This window comes from Watersipora subatra, chromosome 9 (assembly GCF_963576615.1).
Source record: "Watersipora subatra chromosome 9, tzWatSuba1.1, whole genome shotgun sequence".
NCBI lineage: Eukaryota > Metazoa > Bryozoa > Gymnolaemata > Cheilostomatida > Watersiporidae > Watersipora > Watersipora subatra.
In genome coordinates, this window is record NC_088716.1 from 9,480,467 (window position 1) to 9,506,256 (window position 25,790).

Sequence of the window (25,790 nt, forward strand, 5' to 3'; positions counted from 1 at the left end):
CTTGGATAGCTTTTAGTCTCCCAATTATTTTGATTAGATAGAGTTTCCCTTTTGAGAAACAGAAAATCCCTTATTGGAATTTCCCAGTTAACTGCATTCACTTTACATGGAGGGTATTTTTTTTAATAATTGCTTTCAGTGCAAGCGCTACTGCAAAGGCTTTTATCAAACAATGGGCAATCCTTGATGTAATAAAATTCACAAATGATTTTTAGAGTTCCTTATAATGTTGCAGATTGATTTTTCAAAAAATTCTAGTTTCTATAAGTTTTAGCACAACTTTAGACAACTTCATACATGTTTCAATACAATGTCAACTATGGTTATAAAAACTAAATTTAGTATGGGAACTTTCGTGTATGTTATCCTACACAATTATAGACAACGTTTAGTAATAATTACTCTACTGTAAGAAAACTACTGGTTGATCACCATCAAATATTAGTCAGAATTCACAACCTTTTGTATACAAAAATAGATATTACATAAGCTGGCAAAACTATTGCCAAAATGACACTCAACTTTTAGGTTTAAATAAAATATTTATATATTCTGTATTTATATAACTTTAGACAGCTGCATACATATTCAATACAATGTTACTTATGCCTATAAAAACCAAATTAAGTAGTAGTGCCTTTGTGCATGCTATTCTACACAATAGACAATGATTAATAATAATTACTTTACTGTAAGAAAACTACTGACTGATCACCATCAAATATTAGTCAGAGTTCATAACCTTTTGTATACGAAACCAGGTATTATTTGAGCTGGCAAAACTATTTACTCATTCAGGTAATAATTTGCTCACTAAAAACACTGAACTTGTAGGCCTAAAAATTATTTAATGTACTAAATTGCATATTTCTGAGTATAGTCAACAGAGTACTACTGCATCATAGCAGAGACTAGCAGTCTCATGTAAAGTGATTGTTTTATCAAAAATTGAGTTGAATTTTTTTGGTCCTGTCGTATTTTTTAGGTAGCATTGCGTTTCGGAGACATCTCACACTGTTGATTTTAGCTGACGATGGTGAACTGATTTTAAATCTCTCTTGTTGGATCTAGGGATTTGTATCATAAGAAACTGGAGCATAAATTACTGAGAGTAAAATACGTGAGAGGAAGTGGGAGGAAGTGGTTTGTATCAGGGAGCTCTTCAGTCAGCCATGCAGTCACTACCAACTCTTGTACTGTCTTGTTGTCCTGATCAAACACAATTATACATTCTGAAGATTTATTGTATTGAAGATAGAGCTGTGTGCATTGCATCATATAGATCACAATCAGTATTTCAAACTAGTTTAATGAGAACCCACCTTCTCAGTTACCAATAGTTCAATAGTTCTTACAGCATCTACTTTAACATTAGAGTAAATCTAAAATTGAATAAATCTAGGGTCTACATATTTATTCTAGTTAATAGAAATGTGTAATAACATCACTATGCTAGTGTAAATGGAGAGATGGCAACTATAAATAAAACTACTTAGCCTGTTCAAGCGCTAGGAGCTCTACTGCATACTAATGCTACACAGACCAGGGTGTGCTGAAAATTGTTTATTTGCCAATATTTAATTTTTATTTACTTTTTAAGCCTCGCCACAAAACCTCTGGGTGTTAAATTCTGTTTAGTCAGAAAACAGTGTTAACCTAGACAATACCCAAATAAATTTAACGTGATGAGAGTCCTTCAAAAGTAAACAAATCTAGCGTCTACATATTTATTTCAGCTAATAGGTATGTGTAATAATATCACTATAATGGTGTGAATAGAAAAATGGCAACTATATATAGACTCAATAGTTTTTACAGTGTTTCCTTTCACCGATTTCCTTCTGGTGATCCAAAATGGTCCACTTTCCAAAACCATGTTGTCTTTATTCGAGTAGAAGAAAGTCTAGAACACACAGTGAACATCATAACTTTTTAAATATGTATCTTAACCCTGTGAGTGGTAAGCTCTGTTTGGTCAGAAAACAGTGTTAACCTAAATAATACCAAAACTAAATTTAACTTGATTAGTCTTCTAAAAATAAATAAATCTAGTGTCTACATATTTAGTCTAGCTAATAGATATATGAATAACATCACAATGCTAAAGAATAAATGGCAACAGTAGTATATAGAGAGCAGATCTACACACAAAAGTGACGGATCCAGCGGGGGATAGAAAAAGGGGTTTGTGAATTAAATTGGCTAGGGGTGTAGATTGAATCGTGTGGAGTTGAATGAGATGTTGGGGTTTGGGGGGAAATTGTGGTGTAGAGTAGGGGGTTGAATTCGAGGGGTTACGGATCCGCTCCTGGCGTAATCGGCGGATTATCTGTGGATGAGTCATCCGATTAAACGCGGATTATCACGGGATTAGTCGGGGGAATCGTCCAGATTAGTCGGGCGAATCGTCGCCGATTATCGGTGGAATAGTGGGGGTGAATATCTGGGACATCGAGGGCTGGATGGTTTTCCGGAGTGGATCTCGCGGATTATCGAGGAGAGCGAGAGATTACCTACCGGATGAGTGAGGGGGTTAATATCTGGGACACCGAGGGGTTGATTTTCCGGAGATTGTTATATATTTGAAACATTGAATATATATGAGAAAGTGTTTATGTACAAAGTTATTTTTTGAAGATTTGATGATTTTGTAATGTTGAAGCTCTTGAATGGTTAAGAATTTTAAGGAATTTATTTTCGGTTTTTTTTTGTATTTTTTTGTATGTAAGATTGAAATTTGTTGGAGAAATTAATATGTTGAATGAAAGATCAGTTTTATTACAAAATTATTCACTTTAAAAGATATATTTATATGTATTATTCATTATTTCCATCATCATTTTGTTTCAATAAAAATAAAATAGTTTATGTTTAACTTGAAATATATGAAAATATTCAAGTAGATAGGACACAATAAAGATAATATAGTATAGATGAAACATTGAATATATACATAAGAAAATGTTCATGTACAATCTTTATCAGTACTTTATAATAATTGTACATATACTTATTCTCTGTACTTTATTAACACACCTGATGATCTCTTACAGCACTTTATAATAATTGTACAAATACTTATTCTCAGTACTTTATTAACACTCCTAATGATCTCTTACAGCACTTTATAATAATTATACATATACTTATTCTCTGTACTTTATTAACACACCTGATGATCTCTTACAGCACTTTATAATAATTGTACATATACTTATTCTCAGTACTTTATTAACACACCTGATGATCTCTTACTACACTTTATAATAATTGTACACATACTTATTATCTGTACTTTGTTAACACACCTGGTGATCTCTTACAGCACTTTATAATAATTGTACACATACTTATTCTCTGTACTTTATTAACACTCTTGATGATCTCTTACTACACTTTATAATAATTGTACACATACTTATTATCTGTACTTTGTTAACACACCTGGTGATCTCTTACAGCACTTTATAATAATTGTACATATACTTATTATCTGTACTTTATTAACACCCCTAATGATCTCTTACAGCACTTTATAATAATTGTACATATACTTATTATCTGTACTTTAATAACACTCCTGATGATCTCTTACTACACTTTATAATAATTGTACATATACTTAATATCTGTACTTTATTAACACTCTTGATGAACTCTTACAGCACTTTATAATAATTGTACATATACTTATTATCTGTACTTTAATAACACTCCTGATGATCTCTTACTACACTTTATAATAATTGTACATATACTTATTCTCTGTACTTTAATAACACTCCTGATGATCTCTGACAGCACTTTATAATAATTGTACATATACTTATTCTCTGTACTTTATTAACACTCTTGATGATCTTTTACAGCACTTTATAATAATTGTACATCTACTTATTCTCTGTACTTTATTAATACTCCTGATGATCACTTACAGCACTTTATAATAATTGTACACATACTTATTCTCAGTACTTTATTAACACTCCTGATGATCTTTTACAGCACTTTAGAATAATTGTACACATACTTATTCTCTGTACTTTATTAACACTCTTGATGATCTCTTACTACACTTTATAATAATTGTACACATACTTATTCTCTGTATTTTATTAGCACTCTTGATGGACTTTTACTACACTTTATAATAATTGTACACATACTTATTCTCTGTACTTTTTTACCACACCTGATGATCTCTTACAGCACTTTATAATAATTGTACATATACTTATTCTCAGTACTTTATTAACACTCTTGATGATCTCTTACAGCACTTTATAATAATTGTACATATACTTATTCTCAGTACTTTATTATCACTCTTGATGATCTCTTACAGCACTTTATAATAATTGTACACATACTTATTTTCAGTACTTTATTAACACTCCTAATGATCTCTTACAGTACTTTATAATAATTGTACATATACTTATTCTCTGTACTTTATTAACACTCTTGATGATCTCTTACAGCACTTTATAATAATTGTACACATACTTACTCTCAGTACTTTATTAACACTCCTGATGATCTCTTAATACACTTTATAATAATTGTACATATACTTATTCTCTGTACTTTATTAACACTCTTGATGATCTCTTACTACACTTTATAATAATTGTACATATACTTATTCTCAGTACTTTATTAACACTCCTGATGATCTCTTACAGCACTTTATAATAATTGTACATATACTTATTCTCAGTACTTTATTAACACTCTTGATGACCTCTTACAGTACTTTATAATAATTGTACATATACTTATTCTCTGTACTTTATTAACACTCCTGATGATCTCTTACAGCACTTTATAATAATTGTACATATACTTATTATCTGTACTTTATTAACACTCTTGATGATCTCTTAATACACTTTATAATAATTGTACATATACTTATTCTCTGTACTTTATTAACACTCTTGATGATCTCTTACTACACTTTATAATAATTGTACATATACTTATTCTCAGTACTTTATTAACACTCCTGATGATCTCTTACAGCACTTTATAATAATTGTACATATACTTATTCTCAGTACTTTATTAACACTTTTGATGATCTCTTACAGCACTTTATAATAATTGTACATATACTTAATATCTGTACTTTATTAACACTCTTGATGAACTCTTACAGCACTTTATAATAATTGTACATATACTTATTATCTGTACTTTGTTAACACACCTGATGATCTCTTACAACACTTTATAATAATTGTACATATACTTATTCTCTGTACTTTATTAACACTCTTGATGATCTCTTACAGCACTTTATAATAATTGTACATATACTTAATATCTGTACTTTATTAACACTCTTGATGAACTCTTACAGAACTTTATAATAATTGTACATATACTTATTATCTGTACTTTAATAACACTCCTGATGATCTCTTACTACACTTAATAATAATTGTACATATACTTATTCTCTGTACTTTATTAACAATCCTGATGATCTCTGACAGCACTTTATAATAATTGTACATATACTTATTCTCTGTACTTTATTAACGCTCTTGATGATCTCTTACAGCACTTTATAATAATTGTACATATACTTATTCTCTGTACTTTATTAACACTCTTGATGATCTCTTACTACACTTTATAATAATTGTACACATACTTATTCTATGTATTTTATTAACACTCTTGATGGACTTTTACTACACTTTATAATAATTGTACACATACTTATTCTCTGTACTTTTTTACCACACCTGATGATCTCTTACATCTCTTTATAATAATTGTACATATACTTATTCTCAGTACTTTATTAACACTCTTGATGATCTCTTACAGCACTTTATAATAATTGTACATATACTTATTCTCAGTACTTTATTATCACTCTTGATGATCTCTTACAGCACTTTATAATAATTGTACACATACTTATTCTCAGTACTTTATTAACACTCCTAATGATCTCTTACAGTACTTTATAATAATTGTACATATACTTATTCTCTGTACTTTATTAACACTCTTGATGATCTCTTACAGCACTTTATAATAATTGTACACATACTTATTCTCAGTACTTTATTAACACTCCTGATGATCTCTTAATACACTTTATAATAATTGTACATATACTTATTCTCTGTACTTTATTAACACTCTTGATGATCTCTTACTACACTTTATAATAATTGTACATATACTTATTCTCAGTACTTTATTAACACTCCTGATGATCTCTTACAGCACTTTATAATAATTGTACATATACTTATTCTCAGTACTTTATTAACACTCTTGATGACCTCTTACAGTACTTTATAATAATTGTACATATACTTATTCTCTGTACTTTATTAACACTCCTGATGATCTCTTACAGCACTTTATAATAATTGTACATATACTTATTCTCTGTACTTTATTAACACTCTTGATGATCTCTTAATACACTTTATAATAATTGTACATATACTTATTCTCTGTACTTTATTAACACTCTTGATGATCTCTTACTACACTTTATAATAATTGTACATATACTTATTCTCAGTACTTTATTAACACTCCTGATGATCTCTTACAGCACTTTATAATAATTGTACATATACTTATTCTCAGTACTTTATTAACACTCTTGATGATCTCTTACAGCACTTTATAATAATTGTACATATACTTAATATCTGTACTTTATTAACACTCTTGATGAACTCTTACAGCACTTTATAATGATTGTACATATACTTATTATCTGTACTTTGTTAACACACCTGATGATCTCTTACAACACTTTATAATAATTGTACATATACTTATTCTCTGTACTTTATTAACACTCTTGATGATCTCTTACAGCACTTTATAATAATTGTACATATACTTAATATCTGTACTTTATTAACACTCTTGATGAACTCTTACAGAACTTTATAATAATTGTACATATACTTATTATCTGTACTTTAATAACACTCCTGATGATCTCTTACTACACTTTATAACAATTGTACATATACTTATTCTCTGTACTTTCATAACAATCCTGATGATCTCTGACAGCACTTTATAATAATTGTACATATACTTATTCTCTGTACTTTATTAACACTCTTGATGATCTCTTACAGCACTTTATAATAATTGTACATATACTTATTCTCTGTACTTTATTAATACTCCTGATGTTCTCTTACAGCACTTTATAATAATTGTACATATACTTATTATCTGTACTTTGTTAACACACCTGATGATCTCTTACAACACTTTATAATAATTGTACATATACTTATTCTCTGTACTTTATTAACACTCTTGATGATCTCTTACTACACTTTATAATAATTGTACACATACTTATTCTCTGTATTTTATTAACACTTTTGATGGTCTTTTACTACACTTTATAATAATTGTACATATACTTATTCTCTGTACTTTTTACCACACCTGATGATCTCTTACAGCACTTTATAATAATTGTACATATACTTATTCTCAGTACTTTATTAACACTCTTGATGATCTCTAACAGCACTTTATAATAATTGTACATATACTTATTCTCTGTACTTTATTAACACTCCTGATCTTTAATTAAATTAAACTAGTAGACTCTCTATCATCACATTTTAACTGATATCTTCAAAATATGGAAAAGACTGTGAAGTGATATATAATACACAATCTTTCGATAAAATCATGACAAAATACTTTTGGTAAAGAGAACCCTGTTATCATTCATCAATCTTTGAGAGAATAAATGATACATACTACATTTATTCAAAACAATACATATATTCATTTTCTTTATATTCTCTTCAAAACGAATACTTACCTATACCTACCTTAGTACAATTCCTCCATCTGTCCATTGGGCCTTCTTTTTTTTTGCTCATCCCTCTATTTACTGGGCAAGAGACTGTTATGGAATGGTTAAGCCAAACCAAACAGGAGAATTCCATAGGCAAGCCTAGGAAAACACTCAGGTCGATTGCCAAGGCGCTTGTCCACACGACAGCCTGAACACAGCGACACTCAACGAACTTAATCGCGAGTAGTCGGCTAACAGAATTCTAGCTGAAGCATACAAGCCTTATGGTATCAACGCTCGATTGCCCCAAAATCTCAATCTGTATATAAGTAGGCATCAGGAGCAGGACTAAGTGATGAAAAGGAAAATTACACTGAGCAAGCTTCTTATACAGAGTATTGAAGAATAGTGGCGTATCCAACAAAATCAATGAAGCGAAAATAGTAAACAGATTTTCGCGAAATTGATTTTCGCGAAAGTGAATTTCGCGAAATTACACATTGTATATATATATATTATATAGTCATCTTTCGCGAAATTGAATTTCGCGAAAGTGAATTTTGCGAAATTACACATTATATATATTATATAGTCAACTTTCGCGAAATTGAATTTCGCGAAAGTGAATTTCGCGAAATTGGATTTCGCGAAATTACACATTATATATATATTATATAGTCAACTTTCGCGAAATTGAATTTCGCGAAAGTGAATTTCGCGAAATTACACATTATATATATTATATAGTCAACTTTCGCGAAATTGAATTTCGCGAAAGTGAATTTCGCGAAATTGGATTTCGCGAAATTGGATTTCGCGAAATTACACATATATATCATATAGTCAACTTTCGCGAAATTGAATTTCGCGAAAGTGAATTTCGCAAAATTGGATTTCGCGAAATTACACATATATATTATATGTGTAATTTCGCGAAATCCAATTTCGCGAAATCCAATTTCGCGAAAGTTGACTATATAATATATATAATGTGTAATTTCGCGAAATTCACTTTCGCGAAATTCAATTTCGCGAAAGTTGACTATATAATATATATATAATGTGTAATTTCGCGAAATCCAATTTCGCGAAATTCACTTTCGCGAGATTCAATTTCGCGAAAGTTGACTATATAATATATATATATAATGTGTAATTTCGCGAAATCCAATTTCGCAAAATTCACTTTCGCGAAATTCAATTTCGCGAAAGATGACTATATAATATATATATATAATGTGTAATTTCGCGAAATTCACTTTCGCGAAAATCAATTTCGCGAAAATCTGTTTACTATTTTCGCTTCATTGATTTTGTTGGATACGCCACTATTCTTCAATACTCTGTATAAGAAGCTTGCTCAGTGTAATTTTCCTTTTCATCACTTAGTCCTGCTCCTGATGCCTACTTATATACAGATTGAGATTTTGGGGCAATCGAGCGTTGATACCATAAGGCTTGTATGCTTCAGCTAGAATTCTGTTAGCCGACTACTCGCGATTAAGTTCGTTGAGTGTCGCTGTGTTCAGGCTGTCGTGTGGACAAGCGCCTTGGCAATCGACCTGAGTGTTTTCCTAGGCTTGCCTATGGAATTCTCCTGTTTGGTTTGGCTTAACCATTCCATAACAGTCTCTTGCCCAGTAAATAGAGGGATGAGCAAAAAAAAAAGAAGGCCCAATGGACAGATGGAGGAATTGTACTAAGGTAGGTATAGGTAAGTATTCATTTTGAAGAGAATATAAAGAAAATGAATATATGTATTGTTTTGAATAAATGTAGTATGTATCATTTATTCTCTCAAAGATTGATGAATGATAACAGGGTTCTCTTTACCAAAAGTATTTTGTCATGATTTTATCGAAAGATTGTGTATTATATATCACTTCACAGTCTTTTCCATATTTTGAAGATATCAGTTAGAATGTGATGCTAGCAAGTCTACTAGTTTAATTTAATTAAAGATCAGGAGTGTTAATAAAGTACAGAGAATAAGTATATGTACAATTATTATAAAGTGCTGTAAGAGATCATCAAGAGTGTTAATAAAGTACTGAGAATAAGTATATGTACAATTATTATAAAGTGCTGTAAGAAATCATCAGGTGTGGTAAAAAAGTACAGAGAATAAGTATGTGTACAATTATTATAAAGTGAAGTAAAAAACCATCAAGAGTGTTAATAAAATACAGAGAATAAGTATGTGTACAATTATTATAAAGTGTAGTAAGAGATCATCAAGAGTGTTAATAAAGTACAGAGAATAAGTATGTGTACAATTATTCTAAAGTGCTGTAAAAGATCATCAGGAGTGTTAATAAAGTACTGAGAATAAGTATGTGTACAATTATTATAAAGTGCTGTAAGAGAATATCAGGAGTATTAATAAAGTACAGTGAATAAGTATATGTACAATTATTATAAAGTGCTGTAAGAGATCATCAAGAGTGTTAATAAAGTACAGAGAATAAGTATATGTACAATTATTATAAAGTGCTGTCAGAGATCATCAGGATTGTTAATAAAGTACAGAGAATAAGTATATGTACAATTATTATAAAGTGTAGTAAGAGATCACCAGGAGTGTTATTAAAGTACAGATAATAAGTATATGTACAATTATTATAAAGTTCTGTAAGAGTTCATCAAGAGTGTTAATAAAGTACAGATATTAAGTATATGTACAATTATTATAAAGTGCTGTAAGAGATCATCAAAAGTGTTAATAAAGTACAGAGAATAAGTATATGTACAATTATTATAAAGTGTTGTAAGAGATCATCAGGTGTGTTAACAAAGTACAGATAATAAGTATATGTACAATTATTATAAAGTGCTGTAAGAGTTCATCAAAAGTGTTAATAAAGTACAGATATTAAGTATACGTACAATTATTATAAAGTGCTGTAAGAGATCATCAAGAGTGTTAATAAAGTACTGAGAATAAGTATATGTACAATTATTATAAAGTGCTGTAAGAGATCATCAGGAGTGTTAATAAAGTTCTGAGAATAAGTATATGTACAATTATTATAAAGTGTAGTAAGAGATCATCAAGAGTGTTAATAAAGTGCAGAGAATAAGTATATGTACAATTATTATAAAGTGTATTAAGAGATCATCAAGAGTGTTAATAAAGTACAGAGAATAAGTATATGTACAACTATTTTAAAGTGCTGTAAGAGATCATCAGGAGTGTTAATAAAGTACAGAGAATAAGTATATGTACAATTATTATAAAGTACTGTAAGAGATCATCAAGAGTGTTAATAAAGTACTGAGAATAAGTATATGTACAATTATTATAAAGTGCTGTAAGAGATCATCAGGAGTGTCAATAAAGTACTGAGAATAAGTATATGTACAATTATTATAAAGTGTAGTAAGAGATCATCAAGAGTGTTAATAAAGTACAGAGAATAAGTATATGTACAATTATTATAAAGTGTATTAAGAGATCATCAGGAGTGTTAATAAAGTACTGAGAATAAGTATGTGTACAATTATTATAAAGTGCTGTAAGAGATCATCAAGAGTGTTAATAAAGTACAGAGAATAAGTATATGTACAATTATTATAAAGCACTGTAAGAGATCATTAGGAGTGTTAATAAAGTACTGAGAATAAGTATGTGTACAATTATTATAAAGTGCTGTAAGAGATCATCAAGAGTGTTAATAAAGTACTGAGAATAAGTATATGTACAATTATTATAAAGTGCTGTAAGAGATCATCAAGAGTGTTAATAAAGTACTGAGAATAAGTATATGTACAATTATTATAAAGTGCTGTAAGAGATCATCAGGTGTGGTAAAAAAGTACAGAGAATAAGTATGTGTACAATTATTATAAAGTGTAGTAAAAGTCCATCAAGAGTGTTAATAAAATACAGAGAATAAGTATGTGTACGATTATTATAAAGTGTAGTAAGAGATCATCAAGAGTGTTAATAAAGTACAGAGAATAAGTATGTGTACAATTATTCTAAAGTGCTGTAAAAGATCATCAGGAGTGTTAATAAAGTACTGAGAATAAGTATGTGTACAATTATTATAAAGTGCTGTAAGAGATCATCAGGAGTATTAATAAAGTACAGAGAATAAGTAGATGTACAATTATTATAAAGTGCTGTAAAAGATCATCAAGAGTGTTAATAAAGTACTGAGAATAAGTATATGTACAATTATTATAAAGTGCTGTCAGAGATCATCAGGAGTGTTAATAAAGTACAGAGAATAAGTATATGTACAATTATTATAAAGTGTAGTAAGAGATCATCAGGAGTGTTATTAAAGTACAGATAATAAGTATATGTACAATTATTATAAAGTGCTGTAAGAGTTCATCAAGAGTGTTAATAAAGTACAGATATTAAGTATATGTACAATTATTATGAAGTGCTGTAAGAGATCATCAAGAGTGTTAATAAAGTACAGAGAATAAGTATATGTACAGTTATTATAAAGTGCTGTAAGAGATCATTAGGGGTGTTAATAAAGTACAGAGAATAAGTATATGTACAATTATTATAAAGTGCTGTAAGAGATCACCAGGTGTGTTAACAAAGTACAGATAATAAGTATGAGTACATTTATTATAAAGTGTAGTAAGAGATCATCAAGAGTGTTAATAAAGTACAGAGAATAAGTATGTGTACAATTATTATAAAGTGCTGTAAGAGATCACCAGGTGTGTTAACAAAGTACAGATAATAAGTATGTGTACAATTATTATAAAGTGTAGTAAGAGATCATCAGATGTGTTAATAAAGTACTGAGAATAAGTATATGTACAATTATTATAAAGTGCTGTAAGAGATCATCAGGTGTGTTAATAAAGTACAGAGAATAAGTATATGTATAATTGTTATAAAGTGCTGTAAGAGATCATTAGGAGTGTTAATAAAGTACTGAGAATAAGTATTTGTACAATTATTATAAAGTGCTGTAAGAGATCATCAGGTGTGTTAATAAAGTACAGAGAATAAGTATATGTACAATTATTATAAAGTACTGATAAAGATTGTACATGAACATTTTCTTATGTATATATTCAATGTTCCATTTATACTATATTATCTTTATTGTGTCCTATCTACTTGAATATTTTCATATATTTCAAGTTAAACATAAACTATTTTATTTTTATTGAAACAAAATGATGATGGAAATAATGAATAATACATATAAATATATCTTTTAAAGTGAATAATTTTGTAACAAAACTGATCTTCCATTCAACATATTAATTTCTCCAACAAATTTCAATCTTACATACAAAAAAATACAAAAAAAACCGAAAATAAATTCCTTAAAATTCTTAACCATTCAAGAGCTTCAACATTACAAAATCATCAAATCTTCAAAAAATAACTTTGTACATAAACACTTTCTCATATATATTCAATGTTTCAAATATATAACAATCTCCGGAAAATCAACCCCTCGGTGTCCCAGATATTAACCCCCTCACTCATCCGGTAGGTAATCTCTCGCTCTCCTCGATAATCCGCGAGATCCACTCCGGAAAACCATCCAGCCCTCGATGTCCCAGATATTCACCCCCACTATTCCACCGATAATCGGCGATGATTCGCCCGACTAATCCGCGACGATTCCCCCGACTAATCCCGCGATAATCCGCGTTTAATCGGATGACTCATCCCCCGCTAATCGGATGACTCATCCACAGATAATCCGCCGATTACGCCAGGAGCGGATCCGTAACCCCTCGAATTCAGCCCCCTACTCTACACCACAATTTCCCCCCAAACCCCAACATCTCATTCAACTCCACACGATTCAATCTACACCCCTAGCCAATTTAATTCACAACCCCCTTTTTCTATCCCCCGCTGGATCCGTCACTTTTGTGTGTAGATCTGCTCTCTATATACTACTGGCAACTATAGATAAAACTACTGAACCTGTTCAAGCGCTTGGAGCACTATTGCGTGCAAGTGCAACACAGACCAAGGTGACCTGAACATTTTTTATTTGCCATTATATTCGTATATTATACTTTTATTCACATTTTAAGCATCGCTACAAAAACTTCTGCTTTTGATAGATCAACTTACTTAGCTAGTATCTAGATGAATGATAAGTGAAATAGCATTTTTCAAAACTAATTGTCAGAAATCAGCAATCGTGTTAGGAAGTGGTAGTTGTGTAGCAATCCGCTGTTTTTTCTTCTTGTAGCCCTGCATTTTAAAGAAATTGGCTGGTTATATATAGAGCTCAAATTTGATAAATAGATAGCATATAGATAGTGTTACATTTTGCAATGAGAAGCAATAAGTAAGTGTAACAATTCAATTAGACAGCTTTATTAGCAACTGAACCACAGTTGACACTACTCAACTCAACACTAAACAAGACTAGCCGGTAGGTAAGCAAAAGATGGAGGAGGGAAGGCGATTCATCCTCATCTATTTATAGAGCTCTAGCTGTTCAGCAGTCATAGATTTTAAATTTCTAATACTTATACGTGTTTAATTTCAAATTATTGGCTTGTTACTTCAACTTTAAAATACTATTTAGAGATGCTTATTTTATAGAACAACAGAAGTAATTTTGAGCAATTTAAGATAATTGGCTAGCCTGGTGAAATTGTTTTGGCCAGATAACGACCGAACGCGAGTCACAGAAAACACATGCCGTTGTGAACAAATTGTTAGGCAGTGTTGTTTATACATGGCGAATTATAATGTCACCATGTCGCCAATTTAAATATACAATATATATTTAAATTCTTATTATTAATCAATTATTAAATTTTATATAATATGCACAAATATACAGTGCTGTAAATGAGACACCCCAATTACTCACTTTGCTTTTTTACAAACCCGTGTTAGTTTTGCGTATAACACAACTCGAGTTCATCGATAACCCAGGCAGAGTTGTAAAACTCGGCAACTCAAGTTGTACAACTCTAGTTGCGAACACGCAACACGAGGCACTGTATGATAGTACAGCGCTATAGTATGATTATTTTATTATGTAGCATGTTTGCCAAGGTACACAGTCGGTTCATAAATCAAAAACTTTCAATCGTATCTAGAAAGCATATTGCAAAGTACTTAATAAAATTATTACATATAATCTTAAAGCTCATCATCACTGTCTATATGATTACTATCCTGAATATCGCCGTTCATCTCATTGATGCAGTCTAGACAGCCACATAGACTTGCGCAAATTAAAGATGCAGTTTTGCGAGAACTTCGGTTTTCTTATCTACTCTTTTTGCATGAGCAATTTGTCCATTGGTTAAACTGGCTGGGAATAGCTCTGTGTCCATTAGGAATCCACTGCACAGAAATCCCATCATCGTCTTTACTCCATCTATGACTTGTGGAATCAGATGGCATGATTAATGGTGGGTTTACCAGCTGCCATATTGCTGCTTGATAATTGACCCTCATTAAATGCTAACAAAGAGAAGCCTTTGTTGGTGGAAGGGTTTTCTTATAAGATGCCCTTAATGAGAACAACCTGTATCTGGCATCGGCTAAATTTGTGGAATCAGGTTGGCCATAACTATATTTTGTCCAGCGATTTAAAGTTTTAGACTGCTACTGACAAAGCTGACGAGTCGCCGCACACAACCGAAAACAGACAGCAAACGTAATTGCTCTCGGCGTACTCCCCCAAACTACGATATGAGGTAGATGTAGGTCTACTGCTACGATTAGCTGATTCGACTAATTGCACACGGCGTAAGAAAATTTTTATTTTGGTATTACTACTGACCTTTTAATAGCCAGTTACTCCTAGCTCTACTACTAAAATAGCAAGAAAAACAGGATTAATAATGAATAGGTAATAAAGATGTTAAAAGTATTAAACCATTAAAGACTTCATTTTCTGCCACCTGTTTACTCAAAAAGCCCTGTGGGCGCCCAGACTATAACCTTTTGCAAGCGTAACAAAATAGCTGATTCATTCGTCTGGAAAATTCCAGATCGTTGGTGCATGGTTTTTTCCAATCGTGATGGATTTTCCGGTACGTGTCACGCGATAGTGACCGTCACGCACGTTCCCTATATAAAGAGCTGTAAAGCACTTAGTCAATCATTAACCATTTTCGACTGAAGCTATTACTACGATACATAAGCTACCAATAGCTGCTACCGACAGTATCCCATACATTAGTGATAATTTGTTGTATTTTCAGTGGAAATATTGTCTCGCAACCCGCATATGTCATAAGGTATGCATCTATCTCTTATTACCTTTTGGGATTGTAAATAGCAATCGTTTTATTCAACTTTAATTCCAAAAGTCAGCATTCTCAGATTATGGTTGATAAAATTTACTAAAACTAATTATTCTTTCATTGTTACATTTGTCATGACTAATTATTTAGATGCCTGAAAGAAACTTTGACGCATTGTATGTAGACCGGCGCAGGCAAGCCGCTGAGTATGTGTCAGGATATGACTGGATACCTGGAAGATTTGGGCCACCACCAGGCATTCTAAAACAAAGAAAGGAGCAATTTGGTAAGGGTGAACTACCAATTTGTTTTCAAAACCTTGTTGACATCTTAAGTCTAAGCGTTTAACTGCATAGATCGTCTTTTCATAATAATAATGAAATATTTTTATATTAAAAGGTATTATTTTCAGAGTATGTATGACAAGTGAGCAATCGAATGTACTCGTCACGGCAAGAAATTTGTTCAACATCATTATTGGTTCGAAAAGTTCAGCTTATCCACATCAGACACAATTACACTTTAGTTAGCTAAATACAGTATGTGCTAGGTGAGTTAGTTACGTTAGTGCTATGCTATTCAGTATAATCGTGAATTAGTTCGTTAAATTTTATTTAGCTGTTGACTACAATGCTTACAGCAAAAATATTTGTATTGAGCAAACTCGCAAGGTTGAGAAGGAAATAACTTTTCTTGTCTTCTGTCGTAGATCGGATGTCAGACAAGGAATTCCTCTATGCTTTTCTAAAACTCAGTCAGGAAAAGAAAGAGTCTCTCATGGTCTCAGAGAGGGAACGGCAGCGAACCTTTGCTGCTCACTGGCCAATAGAAACAATAGTCAAGGCTCATGACTGTGCTAAGGAAGGGTTTTACTACACCGGTGTAGCGGACAGAGTGCAGTATGCTTTCTGTGGTGGAATCGTCAGGAACTGGGAGAGAGGAGATGTGCCCAAGTATCAGCATAAAAACTTCTTTAACTACTGCCAGATGGTTCAAAGTGAGTTGTGTGTGACGAATATTGTTTTTCTACTATTAGCAACTTTGGGTAGTTTAATGTAACGACCCCAGTTAAGCACATTTATTTCTGCTACAAGATGCTGAGAACTTCTTGTTGCTACAATTAATAAAAACGTAAATGTTTCCAGATTTTTAAAATTGATAGCGGAACATTTTGTCTTGTTAGTTTATCTAACGTTACTTCTAAACATAACTAACTACTATATTTAGTAGGTGTTTTTAGCACAAGTTTTTATTAGTACATTTTTATTGCCAAAGGATTTCAGCCTACCAAGCAATACTCTCAGGCATAATATAACATGTTGATTATCATGTTGTAGACAAGCCATGTCAGAATATCCCTATAAGTAACTGTGGACTTCCTAAAGACCTCATGACAAATCAACTAAGTAGTTCTGTCAGAGATGATCGAAGTGAGTATTCGTTGACCATATACAGTATAAGAACTCATTAAATGGATAATAAATGTCTAGTATAAGTCCACATTACTATGTCACCTCTTACCATGTGTTACATTATAATAGTTTGTGTAATACTGTAATATAGCTATATATTTTACCAATACTGTAACAGTTATTTCTCACTGATATGTGAGTCACATCATGACTTCAACACCAGCCCTAACCATTTATGAACTATTATGTAGAACAAGCTACTCTTGGCGACCTGAATATCAACACAATCAGACCCAAGGATCCACCTATGAGTGTTCAAAGTAAGAGAATGGATACATACCGACGATACCCTAGCGGTAACCCAATAGCTGCCGACAAGCTTTGTGAAGCTGGCTTTCTGTATGAAGGCATTGGAGACAAAGTGAAGTGTTTTTGGTGTGATGGAGCTCTTGAAATGTGGAGCAGAAGAGACGATCCTTGGATTGAACATGTAAAGTATGTATACAGACCTGAATTAACTGCTTGGAATGCTATTATAGTTTTGACAAGTTCTCTTTATAAAGATAAGTCTATTGCGGTATTTAACAGCTTTTTTGTTTTAAAGGTGGTTCCCAGGCTGCACTTTTGTCCAACAAACAAAGGGATTGGCTTTCATCAAAGCCACCCGGCAAAAGATGACTCCTGATAATATCGCTACTGCAGAAACTCTGCTTTACAACAAGGGAGATGTTTCTTTTCTTGGTGAGTTGTTTAGCAGTTTATTTCAGTTCTTGGTTCTTGACCAACCTTTCCACACTTGATAGCAGTATATTATGTCATTCGACCTAGATATCTGTTTTATTTACTAAAAATGCCAGAAGTAAACATGTTGTCTACTAAATGGTCTTGTTTAATAAAATAGGTCATGTATCTTATTTACTCTGTCTAATTTGTGATGTAAATTCCACCAGTGTTTACATACTTCAGAATATTAGCTAACCTTGTTTGTACTGCTACAGAGGAAGACATGGAAACAAGTGAAGAGCCAGTGTCTATAGAGGAACTTGATGGATACAAATACGTACTGTCTATTACTTGAATATCCAGCTGAGAACATAGTACAGGCTTATGAAGTTAATGATAGTAAGTTGCATAGACACTGATAATGTCTACAAAACTGATGTGTGCTGGTGTCTGTGTGTAAGTCAAAGTCTATGTTTAGTCATAGAGACTCTAGTTAGTAATTGGCTTTGACACGGAATCTACATGGTTATAATAAGGTGCAGTTGAGATAGTTTATATTTACTTGTTACATTCCACTCGATGGGGAACTCACTCTATCGTGGTTGTAGATGTGGAATTTGAGGAACCAAGTAAGCTGGTGGAGATAGTACAGGAGCTGCATGAGGGCAACTCCATACCTTTAGGTAAGTGTAAAGTTTATTTGAAGAAATTTTGTGTCTTTATAGGTCATTTTGATGTCATTAAAGGTCATTGAACATTTACTGTTCGACCAATCAACTTGCTATAGAATTTACTCTTATTGCTTACAGAGGAATATAAGAAGGAAGTAGCAAGCAGAAAGGATGATCAATCAGTGACAAATGGTGTTACTGATTCAACCACTCAACCAGGAAGGTGGGTAGCTCATCATTAACTATTCTTATTGGTTGTCATTAAATAACTCTGACTAATAACATTGTCGTCCCCTGTATAACACAATCTTATATTCTTATAGGAGGATAAACGTGATTGAGCTAATCACTAACCCTAATGATCTATCTGAGCAGGATTGTAAAGACCTGGTTGATGCTTTCAGATGTAAAAAGTGCAGAAAAAACATGGTGAGCTTTCCTTACTGTTCTATCTTTAGCCATATATAGCGAAATCTGAATAATTCGGACTTGGATAATTTGAATTTCTGTTTAATTCAAACATTTTTAGATCTCTGTCTCTCTATATCATATCACTTACCATTGTAAACAGTCTGTCCAATTCAAATTAACTTGGGATAATTAAAATTATTTGACTTGGTACTTCCGAGTTTCAATAATACAGACTCCACATTATTTATTATTAAGGCTTCAATGAGTCGATAGTTTAGATTTCACACTGATTTCATTATTGACCAGTTTGATTTATTGATTTGACTGTTGGTAGCTGTACATGTAATATCCTCCGGCTAATATAATTTTAGTCTTGTCTGGACTAATAGATGTCTGTTTGTTGCAGTCTGGAGCCGTTGTCCTACCTTGTGGATGTTACTGTCTCTGTCAGGACTGCAGCAAAGAAAATCTTCCTGCGAAATACCCAACATGTGCAAGCTCTGTGAAGGGTGCCTGCAGGACCTTTCTCGCCTAAATTTGACATAGTTTGAACTGGTTATGCAGAAATGCCAAAAAAAATCTAAAATTCTCAAGATTCTAAGTAAAACGTCACTTTTAGACTTTCAATGAGCACGAGTTGGCCCGAAACCATCTCGTGGCAAGGTCACGTTGACGTCGTGAGATGGCTTATGTCGTCTAGTCAACATCTAGATTCTGGGTTTGTTTATTAATATCTGTAGGTGATGATAGTATTTATTGATAAAAAAACATTGAAAAAGAATTAATCTGGAATAACAGCAACTGTTGTGCATTGATGATAACCAAGAACCTTGCAAATTCAGGTGATGAGAAACATCAGGTATATAAAAGTTTTCCTTAAAATTGACTTGAATTTGTGAAGCAGTCCTTTTTCTGAGATCACTTTTTAAATGTTTTATGAAACGAACCCATTGCCTTGCACTCTTTGCATAATATATAGTTTATTTTTTTATTTCCGCACATTTTTAGTGCAGGGTAACCTTCTATTTTATGTTCATTTTTTATTTATTGTATTCATTTGCACTCGGAGTCAGTTTTATATGATTTTTACAGATAATGATAATTACAGTACAGCTGTACATCAATGATCACTCACAATACAACTACATATACAACTACATATACAACTCCAACCAATCACGCTACATACATTCACATTCAACCTATTAACTTCAATGAGTTACTATATGGATTTAACCTATAACATATGTATTTAAACTATAGCCAATAACTAAGTAGAGGCATCTGGGGAAGAATTTAGTAGCTTGTTTTCAACTTCATGTTCATCTTGTTATGGTAAAAAGACATTTTTACTGCTGCTTTTTTTAAGCTATGCATCATATTTTTACTGACTGATGAAAACTAAAGCCCATCAGAGCAATTTCTGGGAAATTCGCTAAGGAATCTGTAGGTGTTAAATCTGTGCTGAACTATGGTGTGACTGCTAATATGCTCACGTGTTTTATGAGTGATATTTACGCTTTTATATTTGTCACGATTGGCTCGCTTATTGGAGCAAATACATATCACATGCAAGTACAAGCATGTCGAAAAACCTAGTCATTACCTAGTCATTCCAGATGCCAAAGTATTTAATGAATAAGATTGCTGAGAGCAACTATTAGAGCACACCATAACTCTCAAAATGCATAATAAAATTACTTTAAAAATACAACACTGAATAAATATTGCTATTATTGAATGCATTGTTTTTACGAATATTGCACATATGTACCAATTGTGCTATTGATTTACGTGTTGATGGTGTAATTGTTGAAAGAATTGATTGCACTATAATTGTTATATGTGTATGAGTCGATTAAGCAGAAATTGGAATATTGATTGCACTATTATGTGTATGTATCATTTAAAGTTTAATGCATTTTCTCTTTATTGGCACCCCTTGTATATTTGCATGTTCCAAAGCTTTACGTTACAAAATTCTATCATTTATGTGTCAAAACTAACAGAGAACTTCCAGCCATCAAATCTTTACTATAATGAGAGTGCTAAGAGCTTTGAGAAAAACATTGCATGGTATATAAATGCACTCTGATATTCGGATTCCCAGACAAGCATGCCACCATCTGCACCACTCGACCACCCTTTCTGTATCTAAGAATAATTGTGTGCATAGTTATTACACATGACAATATCTCATGGCAAAAGTCAGTGTATTAGTGGAAATACCACCTCAGTATTTTTTCTAATAATATCAATTCATATTTGATCATTGAAATTCTGAATTGTAGAAGTAATAATGATTGTAGAAGGTATATTGAGTTTGATTAAGAAATAACAATATTCAAACAACATATAATCACATGCTCACACTTGTTTACTGATCTTGAAAATTATTCTTATCTTATTTTCTGCAAGAAGTGCTACAAAAGGAGAGATTTAGTTAAACTTTGTTGGTGTGAAGACTACAGTTAGACCTATGATTACAACTAACTCGACGTCATGAATTTTGGTATTTGATGTCAGGTTTGGTGCTTGTTTGTCTCAGCATACAAAACAATCTTTTTTATATAAAGTTTTAATTGGTTGGGCAACATTACGGGCTGCATAAAAAATTAGCAAATAAATATTTAAAAAAAATGTGCAAAAGGTGAAAAATACAATTGAAGTTGATTTTAAAGCTGTTCAAGATTAGGTTATAATAGATTTCTGCTGCATATTTCTATCACTCATTCTAACTATACAAATATTTGAATGAAATGAGTATGCTAGCAGAATGGTAATAACAGGTAAGCTAAACTAAAGCACCCAATGTTTACTGCAAAGTTAGATGCATAATTGCCTTCTATCAAAAAGCAACAGAGCAATTTATTTTTATTTTTTTGTTTTTCAAGTTTGAAAATAAAACAGATGTACTCGAAAAAGTATAATATGTGTATGTATAATGCAATATTGTCTATCGTCTCCTCTCAAACAATACTGGCAGGAATTCAAGTTAACAATATGGTGCTCTGACATTTCTTAAAACTGCTTCAATATATATGAGGCATATGTTAACATAGGAAAGTAATCACTAACTACATCATGATGATAATGTCTCTACTCAACTTTATAATAATGTATTGAAGGAATTGCTCATGGAAGTACCCTTGTACAGAAATACCAGGTATGACAAACTCTAGACTTGAAAAGACAAAAGAGAACAATATAATCATTTGAATATGACATCAAACTTTTGCTCAGTTTTTCCAACGACAATTGATATCTATGAATAGCTTGTAATCCCCAATGATTTTGATTAGATAGAGTTTCCCTTTTGAAAATCATAAAAAATCCCTTTTTGGAATTCCCCAGTGAATTGCATTTGTTTTACGTGTACGTATTTTGTTTAATGATTGCTGTCAGATATCAATTGTGGAAGAAAACCAGGAGAACCTATTTTGCCAAGGAAACCCAGCAACTACTATGACCCATGAAGACAACAACACACGCTAAAAGGAAATTTAATCACCTATTCATCTTCGCACAACAAACATACCACCCTAGGATGTCAGATGCTAGCTGGCCGGAAAAACCACAAATCCCTTTATCTCGCCATAATATATACATTTATTTATATGCTTATTCAGATTCAACACAACTCATCAAAATATTGCATAAACATCGGAAGGAGAGACGTGAGAGCTGAGCAGCCATCCAATCCTATAAAGAGCCTGTACAGAGTAGAGGAGAGCCTCTATGCGTACATCCCCGAGCTACAACAAATGATTGAGTATTTTACATAAACAATAACTGCATGGCTTGAGCTTACACTTTAATCTTTGTATTTTATGCTTTTTACTTTATGTTAGTTTTAAATTTTATGTTTTATGCTAGTTTTTTTTATACATTGGTAATGTCAAAGCAGTCCTCAGAAACTATCAAACTCATGAAAAACAGTCCTTTCAACTATATCTCCATGGGATTCCATTCAATCATGGAATTTCCCAAGGAGCTGGCTTCTAGCAGCAAGCAGAGCCTCAAAAGAAAAGCTTTAAGAATTTTCACAGCTAAAATAAATTTTTTAAAAATATGACAATTATAGTAATAAAAAGAATGGAGCGAAATACATACTCCAGAATTTTTCTGGATTTTTAAAGCTAAAAACAAAAGAGATAGAGACACTTTTATAAATTCTACACTCAGAAAATTGGCTAAGTTTTTTAAACATCATGGGCTTCCCAGAAAGATGAGCTCACCCGCTCCACCACAGCTGATCTGTTGCGATATGCACAGTCAACGATTGCACAAAGTTTCCAAAATGCTGACTAGAAGCCAATTAAAAGTTATTATTCCCAGACAGCTAGTATATAAGGAGCCTCTGAAAGTGATTAAAAGAGGACAGGGGCGAGATAGACAGAGGACAGGCTAGAGAGAGAAAGGGCCAGGGAAGCCAAGTGGGTGAAATTGTATACCCCTTTTACAACTGTTTTACCTCGAGGAGATAAAGCAATTTGGCTGAATACTACGATAAAATTTGTACGTTTCTGAGGACACATTTCTATCGCTCATTTTGACGAGATATACACTTATTATACTACGAATTATTTGAACGATTTTCTTTATTCGTTTTATGCCCGAGTGAGGCTTGTTATTGATAAATATACTTTATATCGAAGCCTGAGATAGGCCAATCTATTATTGATACGACAATGATATTTGAGTTTGCAACCAGCACTTGAAATTGACGCCCTAGAGAGGCTATATACTGATAAAACAACACTCATTCTACAGAGGAACATACAATGGTGCCCAAGCGAGGCAAGACAACTACTGAGCTGGCAGATAAGTATAAAATATCCAGGAGAAGATAACTTGTGTCAGGATTGCAAATACGGTAACAGATCATACGCAAAATTCGCAGGATCGATTTGACAGTTGATTGATATAGAGAACATTTATTACCTGGCAGGAAGAGCCACTTTGCCAGTTCGAAAAATTTATTTGTTACGTGAGAAAAACAGTCAGGAGTGCTACCTTACACAACATTATATAGAACCACACAAAAACACAATTGCTTTCATAAGTTGTATTTTATTAAATTTTGAAACCTTTATTTAGTTTGAATAATTATATACATACATATTTATAAAATATTATTAAATTTTTTCCCGTGACAAAGCTGTAGCTTTGCCCCACACTATGAGTAACTTAGAAATACATTATATCAACAACAAAAATATATTTATACAAACAAAAATATATTTATATAATTTAAATATATTATATTATTATTACATATTATTTATTATTATTAATTTAATTTTTCTCCCGTGACATTGCTTTCAGCGCAATCGCTATCGGAAAGGCTTTTAGTAAGCAATGGGCAGTCCTTTATGTGGTACAATCCACAAATTTTTTTTTAGAATTCCTAATAGTGTTGCAGATTGATTTTTCAAAAAACTAGTTTCTACAAGTTTTAGCATAACTTTAGACAGCTTCATACATATTTCAATACAATGTCACTTAAAACTATAAAAACTAAATTAAGTAGTGGTACTTTCAAGTGTGCTAGTCTACACAATAGACGATGATTAATAATAATTACTCTACTGTAAGAAAACTACTGATCGATCACCATCAAATATTAGTCATAATTCATAACCATATATTACAATGGGTATCGCATGAGTTAGCAAAATTATTTACTCATTCAAGTGATAATTTGTTCACTAAAAACACTGAACTTGTAGGCTTAAATATTTGTTTAATGTATTAAATTGTCTATTTCTGAGTATAGTCAACGGAGTACTACTGCATCATAGCAGAAACTAGCAATCTCATTTAAGTTGAATTATTTTGGTCCAGTCGTATTTTAGGTAGCATTGCGTTACAGAGACATCTCAGACTGTTGATTTTAGCTGACGATTGCGAACTGGTTTTAATTCTCTCTTGCTGGATCTAGGTCGTTGTATCATAATAGACTGGAGCAGAAATTACTGAGAGTAGAATACCGAGCTCAGGAATGAGAGTAGTCTCCTCTTGCAACATTATAAGTTTGATTTTCTATCCTCTGTCGCTGTGCGAGTTAGATCTCACGTTGTGTTACTTTAAAAATTGGAAACATTGTAACTTGACCCAGCAGCGGTTGGTTTTGGAATGCTAACGTGAATGTACCATGATCTCACTCTAGCGAGATCATTTTTAATATTAATTTGTACTCTAGATCTAAATATTGTTTTCACAAGTTTTGCAATGGTGAGTAATAACATAAAGGTCCTTCATCTGTTAGTAGTTTTGGTACCAGATGAACTACGAGACTCAACCTACCAGTTATTGATTTCATTTACAAAAAGGAATCACTATCAGAATTGATAAATAACTCTGAGAATTCTTAGTGTAAATTCTTAGGGTAATTCTTAAAAATTATTGCTATATTTTAATTTTTGTAGTTTTTACTAACTTTCAGCGTTGACAAACTATTCATCTCATTGTCATTTGTTTATTGTGGTTTAAGAATGGTTCATGTTATTTACATATGAACGCACTTTCTTT

General features: G+C 32.0%; 1 pseudogene; it reads left to right on the forward strand.

The window, feature by feature from the left end:
- The first annotated feature begins 15,814 nt into the window (after positions 1-15,814).
- Positions 15,815-20,240, forward strand: LOC137404763 (baculoviral IAP repeat-containing protein 7-B-like; annotated as a pseudogene).
- Positions 20,241-25,790: the final 5,550 nt, after the last annotated feature.